Source organism: Stegodyphus dumicola, chromosome 11 (assembly GCF_044657685.1).
Source record: "Stegodyphus dumicola isolate Sdum_Otavi_A_Nest chromosome 11, ASM4465768v1".
In the NCBI taxonomy this organism is placed as follows: domain Eukaryota; kingdom Metazoa; phylum Arthropoda; class Arachnida; order Araneae; family Eresidae; genus Stegodyphus; species Stegodyphus dumicola.
In genome coordinates this window covers 162,787,338-162,798,811 of record NC_140778.1, presented here as the reverse complement: position 1 = coordinate 162,798,811, position 11,474 = coordinate 162,787,338, and the positions used below count along the sequence as shown (strand labels likewise).

The 11,474-nt window shown below is 37.8% G+C and overlaps 2 non-coding genes across 2 annotated transcripts; both read right to left on the bottom strand.

The window, feature by feature from the left end:
* Positions 1-410: 410 nt before the first annotated feature.
* Positions 411-564, bottom strand: LOC118182505 (5.8S ribosomal RNA). Its single transcript, XR_004757075.1, has one exon. It is a non-coding gene; the product is annotated as a 5.8S ribosomal RNA (ribosomal RNA).
* A 459-nt stretch (positions 565-1,023) lies between these two features.
* Positions 1,024-2,836, bottom strand: LOC118180367 (small subunit ribosomal RNA). The gene has a single exon (XR_004756639.2). It is a non-coding gene; the product is annotated as a small subunit ribosomal RNA (ribosomal RNA).
* Positions 2,837-11,474: the final 8,638 nt, after the last annotated feature.

Sequence of the window (11,474 nt, the reverse complement as noted above, 5' to 3'; positions counted from 1 at the left end):
GCACACCAAAGGCTCAGAGTATGGGAGACAATGCAATATTTCAGGCGCCCCTCCGACGCCATTCGGGGTATCAGTCCGATACCTTTCTCTCATATTAATCAAATCATTGCCAACTTGTATAATGATTTTCATTTTTATTAGATTTGATATTCATACCAATCTTATACCATCAATTTTTGCCACAAAGCCATTTGTCGTATAACTCATGTATACGCTTCTCATTTCATATTTCTTACCAGAGGTCACGGCTTCCTCTACCGTCCTCGGTATCTTTATGCATCGTCTCTCCCGCCCTCGAGCGTCCTCTCAAATGGTGCGCTTCTCGGCCAAGGGGATACGAGACCTTAGGTCGACGGAGTTTGACGTCCGATACGACCAAGTAGGAGCAAGCTCCTTCGGCAAGTCTCATCCGACCCTCAGACAGGCGAGGTCCCGGGTATCACCCGAGACCGCAATGCGCGTTCGAAAAATCAGTGCTCAATGTGTCCTGCAATTCACACCAAGTCTCGCAGCTGGCTGCGTTCTTCATCGACCCGTGAGCCGAGTGATCCACTGCTCAGAGTTGTCATTTTTATTATATGGATCCCCGAGGGGTTCCATTTGCGTTCAAAAGTCTTATGAAAGAAATACCTCCCCTTGCGGGGAAGCACGGAGAAGCGTTCAATTCACGGAAAGTGACCCCACCAGAAGTCGACCGAAGTCGCGAGCTCTCCGTCGCTCTTCCTTCAGAGGGCCCCACCGGGATATCGTACCCGCGAGGCGGTCCACCAACTGTGGCGGTACTCATTAAACCTAGCATCGGACCCGAAAGTCCAACACCTCCCTCTTGTCGTCAATCTGCGACCGGGAAATTATACTAGGCACCTCGATGTGGGTACGAGACCACTTGGGATTTCAAAAATAAGCATTCAAAGTTTTTTTCTGTGCTTCCACGCCGCTCTGTGGCGCGCAGCACAGGGAAGGAAGGCGAACCCTCCTCCCCGAGTTTAACCAATGTTTTTGCCAGACGAATCTGACCATCGGTAATGATCCTTCCGCAGGTTCACCTACGGAAACCTTGTTACGACTTTTACTTCCTCTAAATGATCAAGTTTGGTCATCTTTCCGGCACGCCGACGCGACCCGAAAGCCGCTTCGAGAGCCAGTCCGAAGACCTCACTAAATCATTCAATCGGTAGTAGCGACGGGCGGTGTGTACAAAGGGCAGGGACGTAATCAACACGAGCTTATGACTCGTGCTTACTGGGAATTCCTCGTTCAAGGGGAACAATTACAAGCCCCTATCCCCAGCACGAAGGAGGTTCAACGGGTTACCCAGTCCTGTCGGACAGGGAAAGCACACGCTGATTCCTTCAATGTAGCGCGCGTGCGGCCCCGGACATCTAAGGGCATCACAGACCTGTTATTGCTCTGTCTCGTGCGGCTAAACGCCGCTTGTCCCTCTAAGAAGAACGTCCGACTCGAAGGATCGGAGCGTCTATTTAGTAGGCTAGAGTCTCGTTCGTTATCGGAATTAACCAGACAAATCGCTCCACCAACTAAGAACGGCCATGCACCACCACCCACAGAATCAAGAAAGAGCTCTTAATCTGTCAATCCTTCCTGTGTCCGGGCCGGGTAAGTTTTCCCGTGTTGAGTCAAATTAAGCCGCAGGCTCCATTCCTGGTGGTGCCCTTCCGTCAATTCCTTTAAGTTTCAGCTTTGCAACCATACTTCCCCCGGAACCCAAAAGCTTTGGTTTCCCGGAAGCTGCCCGGCGTGTCATTTGAGGAACACAGCCGGATCGCTGGCTGGCATCGTTTATGGTTAGAACTAGGGCGGTATCTGATCGCCTTCGAACCTCTAACTTTCGTTCTTGATTAATGGAAACATTCTTGGCAAATGCTTTCGCAGTAGTTCGTCTTGCGACGGTCCAAGAATTTCACCTCTAGCGTCGCAATACGAATGCCCCCGTCTGTCCCTCTTAATCATTACCTCGTATTCCGAAAACCAACAAAATAGAACCGAGGTCCTATTCCATTATTCCATGCACCATTATTCAGGCGTCACGCCTGCTTTGAGCACTCTAATTTTTTCAAAGTAAACTTGCCGGTCACCCAAGACAACCGGTGAAGATCATCAAAGGAAACCGGCTGGCTGTTCAGAACAGGCAGTAACCACCGGTAGGCGGACCACCCGTCTGGAACTGAGATCCAACTACGAGCTTTTTAACCGCAACAACTTTAATATACGCTATTGGAGCTGGAATTACCGCGGCTGCTGGCACCAGACTTGCCCTCCAATTGATCCTCGTTAAAGGATTTAGAGTGTACTCATTCCAATTACGGGGTCTCAAAAGAGTCCCGTATTGTTATTTTTCGTCACTACCTCCCCGTTCTGGGAGTGGGTAATTTGCGCGCCTGCTGCCTTCCTTGGATGTGGTAGCCGTTTCTCAGGCTCCCTCTCCGGAATCGAACCCTGATTCCCCGTCACCCGTTACGACCATGGTAGGCGCGTAACCTACCATCGACAGTTGATAAGGCAGACACTTGAAAGATACGTCGCCGGGACGAGCCCGTGCGATCAGCCCAAAGTTATACAGAGTCACCACATGATACGGACACGAGGTCCGATTGGTTTTGGTCTAATAAAAGCGCTCGTCCCCAGAGGGTCGGAGCTCTGCTGCATGTATTAGCTCTAGAATTGCCACAGTTATCCAAGTAGTAAGGTACGATCCAAGGAACCATAACTGATTTAATGAGCCATTCGCGGTTTCGCCTTAATACGGCATGTACTTAGACATGCATGGCTTAATCTTTGAGACAAGCATATGACTACTGGCAGGATCAACCAGGTAGCTTTTTTACGTTCATAGAACGTTCAAGCTGCGAGCAACTCGAATCCACCAATTTCTTAGCGCACACCTTGGAAAATGCGCTGGGAGCCGTTGTCCAGGCGGCTCCCTCTTTTATTTCATACGCACAGATTTATAATCTCGTGCTTTCGGTAGCGGTTCAAAACTCACTACGTCCTCCACGGCATCAGCGCCGGGAGGTGAGCCTTCGTGGGCATCGAGAGGCTATTTTTACTGCGTTGGACACAGATTCAAAAGGTCCCGTGTTTCAATTTTTATTATTACGGGTCTGGACGCCCAGCAACGGCACGGGGGCCGAGCTGGTCGCAGACTCGCTGTGAAAGTTTTCAGTTCTCAACCCCGTCTAGCGGCGAACACGAAGTTCCCGAAGACGAGGGGGGCCCTAGGGACAAGAGAACTACTACGCCGGTCCGCAGGAGGGTCGCACACTCCTCCATCACGAAAGAACTTCGCGATAAGTTGCGTGCAACCGGTCAAAGACGTTTCCCGACCGGAAGCGGTAGCCAGCTCAACAACCAGTCGGTATATCGTCCCTGCCCGCAGACCTTTCGCTGCGAAGGAACGGCTGTCTCCTTACCGTTCATTAAAAGCCAGAATCACGAGAGGAAACGAACGCACCACTCCCATGAAGAACTCATAGGAGCGCACAAACGAATCCGTCACGTCTGCTTTGCGGTCAGAGCGGTAGCCAAACCCTCGACCCCTCCACAGCCGTGCCCGTGAAGAGCTTTTGCGCCCAGGAGGTTCGCCGCCCAGCATCCCATATAAAGAGACGCCAGTGCAACGTTCCGTCACGAAATAGCTCTCAGTCGTAGCGGTACTCCACGCTTTTGCGATTGACCGTAACAACGTACGAGCCTCCGTGCCTGAGCGAGAATCGAAATACGACGCAACGCGCGCCTCGTTCGATCTCGTCAACCACTACCCCACATATAAGGTGGCGACAGTCATGTGCGCAAACAGGTTGTTTTTCAGGGTGACGGTAGCTCGGCATGCTTTCTCCCGACGTGGACCCCTCGCCGTGGTGTTTTTTTGCAAAAACGCTAATACGAACTTCTCGTTTCCCCGTGTGGGTTACGGTCGCTCTTCGGCTGTGTTTTTTTTGGACTTTGAAATATTTTCGCGATTTTCGGGACTTTGTCGTTTTTTCTCGCAGTTGGACTTAGTCATTTTCTCGCACTTTTAAATCTCGTACTTCGCATTTTTGGGAAATATTTTCGGCATTGAAAAACGCGATTTTTCGAAACTTAACCAAATTTTGTAGGAACGTTTTACGAAATGTGTGGACTTAGAAAATATCGAGCTTTTTTCGAAATAAGGCGAAATTTCGAAAATCGTTAATTAATGGTTAATTCGATTTAATTTCACATGTAATCGACTCTTATTTTATTAAAAAAAACATTGTGTGCGAAAAAACGGCGAAAATCGCTCATTTTAAACGCTAAAAATCGCCCAAACAAAATGTAAACAAACCACTCAAAACCTTTATTTTACGTATTTTCCACTAAATTTCTTTCTTATTTATAAGATACAAGGCCACTAAGTAACATTTTACCGAAACACCGGTCAAAAACACTTCAGAATTACCGAAAAAACGGCCGAATGCAAAATGTAAACAAACCATGTAAAATGTTAAATACGCGTCAATTCGAATTAATTTCCTTATTAGGGTACAGTACTAAGAATAAATAACCACATTTTATCAAAAAGAAGTTTAAAAAATTTCAGATTTAAGCATAAAATAAGATAATGCAAAATGTAAACAAACATTGTAAAATGCTAATTATGCATTATTTCGGCGAAATTCATATCATAAGTTGAAGCTAAGTGCCCATAAACTCATATTATTTAAATAAAATTATTATAAACACTACTGAATTACGCAGAAATTGACCTGATTCAAAAAGTAAACAAACACCATAAATCATAAAGTACTTACTTTTTCGCCAAGTGTTTTACTTTCATGGAAGGATTCTGATTTATATTTCAACACTGTATCTGAAAATAATCAAATAGCAACGCGAAAATCAGTTAATAAAGCTAAAACGAAATGTAAACAAACCGTAATCCGCTGGCTTTCACATAACGTTTTCGATAATGTTACACACTGGACGTGTAAAAATGCGTTACTCGTAGCAATTTTTAACCAAATATCCTTATTCCGCATAAAATGAGCTAAATAATGCATGCAATCACATGCTTAAACAATTATAAGTAAAGTTACAAACACACTTTGCTTTGAAGCAAGTCGGCGCTCATATACGGAATACCTTACTTCAGTGGACATTCAATGTTGAATCTCCTTTTCAAGCTGAAACAGGTTATTAAAAATTTCAACGACCATTTCCTAACAAACCTTCAATTATAAATGTAAAGTATTTCAATATTTCACATTAATATCTCATTGAAAAGCTGTTTTATACGTCCAACACAACCATCTCACCATGTAAACAAACCACTTAAACATACAAATCATTCTCCATTTCTTTAATTCAAACGTTAACGCCTATCAAACATTCGTTACACACAAATCTATGACACTTTGAAACAATAAATAATATTAAAATATGACAGATTTCAGTCATTATGTCACTGCACATTCTTTTCAGTAACGTTCACCTTCTCGACACAGTACAAAGCAAGAACTAAATAGCATTCTCACACCAAAATAACGACTTACTTTTTAAATCTATGACTTGAAAATCAGACGTTCAACCTATTACAAATCATAATAAGTACGAGCTGCACCAAAAATAATTTTAAGAAATGCAGATAAAAAATTTTTCATACATTGCAAACAACTCATATATGTCGATTCACCATAGTGTAGTAACAAATTATACATATTTCCTCATTTTAACCTCTGATTTAACACACCAAGCTCATCAATAAACTAAAACTATGTGTACTCTTTTCTATTTCACTAAAAAAGATTTAAATTCAACATGTAAAGTCAATTAAGACATGACGACAACATGCAGATTGCCTCACAGCAAACAAGAAAATTGCACTTAAACATCAAACAAAAGATCTGGTTCTTCAATTCCACGTAATTTTCAACTGGAGATGTGTTAATATTTACTGTTATGCACATAGTGTGATTTAAAAATATATAAGCAAACTTAAAATCATTGAATTCAGAGATTCATAGCTTGCATGAACAGTACACTGCCTAAAATCGACACGTTGGAAAAAAACTTTTTCCAAAATATTCCACTTATTACAGGTATATCACAAAATTAAGTTACCCAATCAATTTCTGAAACACATCAAATTTATTAAAAATTGTCGAACAGGAGTTACTCTGACAGTTCCTTTCCTTTTCAAAGCTATCGACTAAAATGTGTCATACCATACTTTACAGCTGATGACAGAAATATGAAACACAAACAATTCACCTTACAATATTTCTTGAATTCTGTATCCAAAATGGATTGTGAGTGTGTGATGTACTTAAAGTAAATGCAATGCATTTGTTTTCTGATTATAATTTATAATTCAGATGATTAACTGATCGTGTCTTAAAGTTGTGAATTCTGTAATGTATAAGAACTATAAATAATGAACTATAAATAATAAATGAAATAAAGTTTCAACAAATCAAAAAAAGGGCTCAAAATCAAATCTTATTTTACGTATTCTGCAGCAAGTGACAGTTTTTTCCTTTATTAATTTGTACAATTCATAATTTTTATATCATGCATTCTGCTGTATGTGCAGACACTATGACTGACTGATTGATAAAAAAAATTATCTAATGAACTAAGCCAAAAATTCTTTAATGAATTCATATAACGTCTTTACCTAGCTGTCGTATATTAAATTATTAATTTGAAATTGGTTAACACAATATAATTAAAGAAACATTATTCGGTTTCAAATTCAGATTCCTATCATATTCTAAACAGTGTGTGTTTGTTGATTTATAAAAATCCAAATGAATTAAAGTTATGCCGTAAAGTGCAGATTATTACAATGATATATCAATGAGATTCAATTCGATTACACATCAACACTGCTTATTAACGATTAAAAACACATACAGCTCCAAAAAAAATTACACAATACTGTAATACAGGATACAACAGTAGTCAGAAGAGAGTCAGATTGTGGTTTATGTATAACAGTGAACAGTCCTTGTAGAAAACACCTCACATATTGTTTCCAAAAGCTGCCATGAACATGCATAATAAGATGCAAAAGCAACAATTTTATAATGTTCAAAATAAAACATTTCGTCAACAATCAAAGATTTTATTTATCCTACAACAATGCAGTGTAATTAAATTGTTATCTTATGAGTGGAAAAGTCGATTCAGAAACATTCATAAGAAGACCATTTAATTATTTTTTAAGTCAAGAGTCTTTCTGTTCACATTTAATAACTGATATGTTATATATCCATTTCAGTGTGCATCACATAATGCAATTGTTGCTCCACTGTTGCTTTCATTTTGAAACATGGTGCCTTATAAAAAGTTCTTTCCCATACTACGGTCTGTCTAACTAACAGTTCCTTGTAATTCATATGCATATAAGACGAATATCACCTGGCGACGGGTAAAGGAGCTGAATACTGGTAATTCAACTTCGATCACCTGCAATATCTTCAAAGTTTACGCATTATTTTAAAATTACGACTACAACAAAACATAAACGCAGGAAACATGTCTAAAAATACCAACTTTCAGAATTGCAACGGTCTATTAAATCTAATCCGAGTGAAGAAGACCATGAAAATGTGCAATGCAGGTGTGCTCTGTCATTCAAAAACAGTTGACGTATGAGCCGATGAATAAATATCATAATTGCACGATTTTTATCTCAATTTGTAATCACAATCTTCACAATTATATTAATACGTATATAATCAGCCTATTATTATAATGTTTCAACATAATCTTCGTATGCACTGAGGCATTTTTTTTAAGACGTGAGATATAATTTGATTTTCATTTAACTTATCTACTTTGTTGGAGACGGCTGCTGCATACAGACGATTACGTAACGGCTTAGCGAAGTCGAGCGACGCATCTGATTGGACTGTTTGTAATTATTCATTTTTTTTTTTTTTTTTAACTGCCAACTAGGCGGGGAAATTCCCTTTTCACTCAGTTATATGTGTGCAATTCTCATAGTAATGCCATGTTTTCCAGCTTGTATGAGATATCCATATTAAATCTTTATATTAATATTCCCTGCTATGAATAATTAATTGGTAACCTGCACGTTGTAGCCATGATAGTTGTAACAACTTCATGTGACATGTGTTTTGATATGTATAATTAAGTCAATCTCAAATTTCGTGGTATCACTTTCAAATCTATCAAGAATTCTATAGCATTTTCAAATGAGTTGATCACTGAACTTCAGTTTCAGTCTGCATGAAACGATTCTTGCATTGAAATACATTTCCTATTCCATTCCGTCCTAAGTTTAAAGATTGTTATCACAGTCTACTCAAAAATGTAATTTGCATATGTACTTCAACAGTTATAATACACGGAAAATAACTTAGGAATATGAAATAAATCGTTGATTATTTAGTGTTCCTAAATAGCAACCTTTCTTTCGAATACATATTTTGTGTACAGTAAAATTATTACATTCAATTTCTTTGGGTAATAAATTATTTTTCTTAATAAAATACTTACAAAGGTATGTATCGTTAAGTGTCCTTTTTCTTGATAATAATACACATTAATGAGTGTGGTTCATTCATCCAAATAACTATGTTTTTATGATTTGCTGGAAGCAATTCGAATAAGTGTATTGTATTAGTTAGCCGATATCGTTAAACTCTATAACAATATGTACTGCTGATTTGCATTTGAAAGAATGCTATTCATCCTCGTTAACTGAAGTGTGTTTTGTGTATTTTGATTTATACTCTTCAATTGCACCCAAACAACAAAGATTACTATTGTCAGGTACATCTGGTTAACGCAAATGAGTGAAGTATTTTAGCAAGAAGCATTGATGAACTGTAATATTATGTATCTGTTTTACTAAGGAGAAACTAATGAATTAATCTGCAGGATAACTCATTCAGCATGCAATTTATTGATGTGGAATATCAGAGTTAGATATTGCTTACACATTCAGGCTGTCTAAACTTGGTTTATAATTATTTTTTTAATTATTTTTCATTGCTTTTAGGATATTTTTACTTACAGTGTTAAATTAAGAGTAGGTATTCTTTCATTCAGATAGAAAAGTCGGTCAAAAAGTAATTTCGTAATTTTGTTGCTTTGTTTACATTCTGAGTTCACTCTATTTGTGTGTAAATCTAAAGTCTTCTTCAATTAATTTGGGTAGAAGTTCATGTTCTGGTTACTTAGCATTAAATTAAGAATGAAACTAGGTGGAAATACTAAGTGGTTTGTTTACATTGCGACATGTTCGTGTAGAAGGTATAAAACAATTCAATTACCTGTTTTAGCTTGAAAAGGAGATTCAACATTGGATGTCCACAAAAGTAAAGTACTCCATATATGATCGCCGACTTGCTTCGAACGAAAGTGTGTTTGTAACTTTATTTAAATTTGTTTATTCATGTAATTGTATGCATTACTTAGCTCATTTTATGCGGAATAAGGATATTTGGTTGGAAACTACTCTGAATAACGCATTTTTACATGGCCAGTGTACAACATTATCAACAACGTTAGGCGAACTACAGCGGATTGGGGTTTGTTTACATTCGGTTTTTGGTGTTTTTCAATGATTTTCGCGTTGCTGTTATCATCTTTTTACATACAGTGCTCACGTATGACTAAATATTGTTCATTCAAAGTAGAAAATTGGGTGACAAAATTACAAATTAATGATTTTGATGGTTTGTTTACTTTTTGAATTAAGTAAATTTGTGCGTAATTCTGTTGTGCTTTTAATTAATTTTGTAAATAATTTGAGTTTATGGGCACGTACCGTTGACTTATGATATAAATTTTGCCGAAATAATGCATATTTAGCATTTTACACGGTTTGTTTACATTTGGCATTTGCTTGTTTTTTCGGTCCTTCTGAAGTGTTTTTGACCGGTGTTTCGGTAAAATGTTACTTAGTGGCCTTGTATCTTATAAATAAGAAAGAAATTTAGTGGAAAATACGTAAAGTAAAGGTTTTGAGTGGTTTGTTTACATTTTGTTTGGGCGATTTTTAGCGTTTAAAATGAGCGATTTTCGCCGTTTTTTCGCACACAATGTTTTTTTTAATAAAATAAGAGTCGATTACATGTGAAATTAAATCGAATTAACCATTAATTAACGATTTTCGAAATTTCGCCTTATTTCGAAAAAAGCTCGATATTTTCTAAGTCCACACATTTCGTAAAACGTTCCTACAAAATTTGGTTAAGTTTCGAAAAATCGCGTTTTTCAACGCCGAAAATATTTCTAAGTCCTAAAAATAAGAAGTACGAGATTCTGACTTGGGAAGTACGAGATTCTAAGTTCAAATTATTTCTAAGTCCAAAAAATGCGAAGTACGAGATTTGAAAGCGCGAGATTCTGACTAATTCCAAAATATTTCTAAGTCCAGAAATATCAAAGTACGAGATTTCGAAGTGCGAGATTCAGACTAAGTTCAAATTATTTCCAAGTCCAGAAATATCAAAGTACGAGATTCAGACTAAGTTCAAAATATTTCTAAGTCCAAAAAATGCGAAGTACGAGATTCTGACTAAGTTGAAAATATTTCTAAGTCCAAAAAATGCACTATCGAGCAACCGTCACCCATACGGCGAAAAGAAAATCTCATTACCGTCCAGAAATGTCTGCAACGTCCAAGAGCTGGAGGGTCGAGCGACCGTAACCTATACGGCGAAAATAATTTTGTACGGAAATTTCCGTGGTTTGTTAAAGTTATGAATTTAGTCAATTTGTGCGTAATTCTATATTGTTTTCAAACTGATTTTTATTATAATTTCAGTTTATGGGCATTTCACTTTCACTTATTAAAGAAAATTCGCCGAAAAAATGAATAATTAACATTTTACAGGGTTTGTTTACATTTCGCATTTTCTTATTTTCTGCTGAAATCTGAATTTGTTTTAACTTCTTTTTCATAAAATGTGATTATGCAGAGTTAGTACTTTAACATAATAAAGAAAAAAATTGGAAAAGATGCATAATTAACATTTTACACGGTTTGTTTACATTTGGCATTCGGCGTTTTTTTGGGTTATTCTGAACTATCTTTGACCGTTTTTTTAGTACAATGCGAGTTCTTGGCCATGTACCTTTCAATTAAGAAAGAAATTTATGCGAAAATATCATTAATTAAGGTTATGGGTGGTTTGTTTACATTTTGATTAAGCGATTTTTCGCGTTTAAAATTAGCGATTTTCGTCTTTTTTTCGCACACGTTTTTAATAATAAAATAACAGTCGGATGTCATTGTGATTTCATGTGTGCAGCAGTGATACAATAGCTTAATTTAATGAATTAGGAAAAGCAAACAAAGGACAACTGCTTCATGAGAGAAATTCTGATTGATATTCACATTAAACATTAAAGTACATAGTATTTTGAAAGAGAAACAACTATTTTCTTCGATATTTGTATGAAACACTTAAAAAATTCTTCCAGTTCTGCAGTATTTCAAATCGTTCTTCACT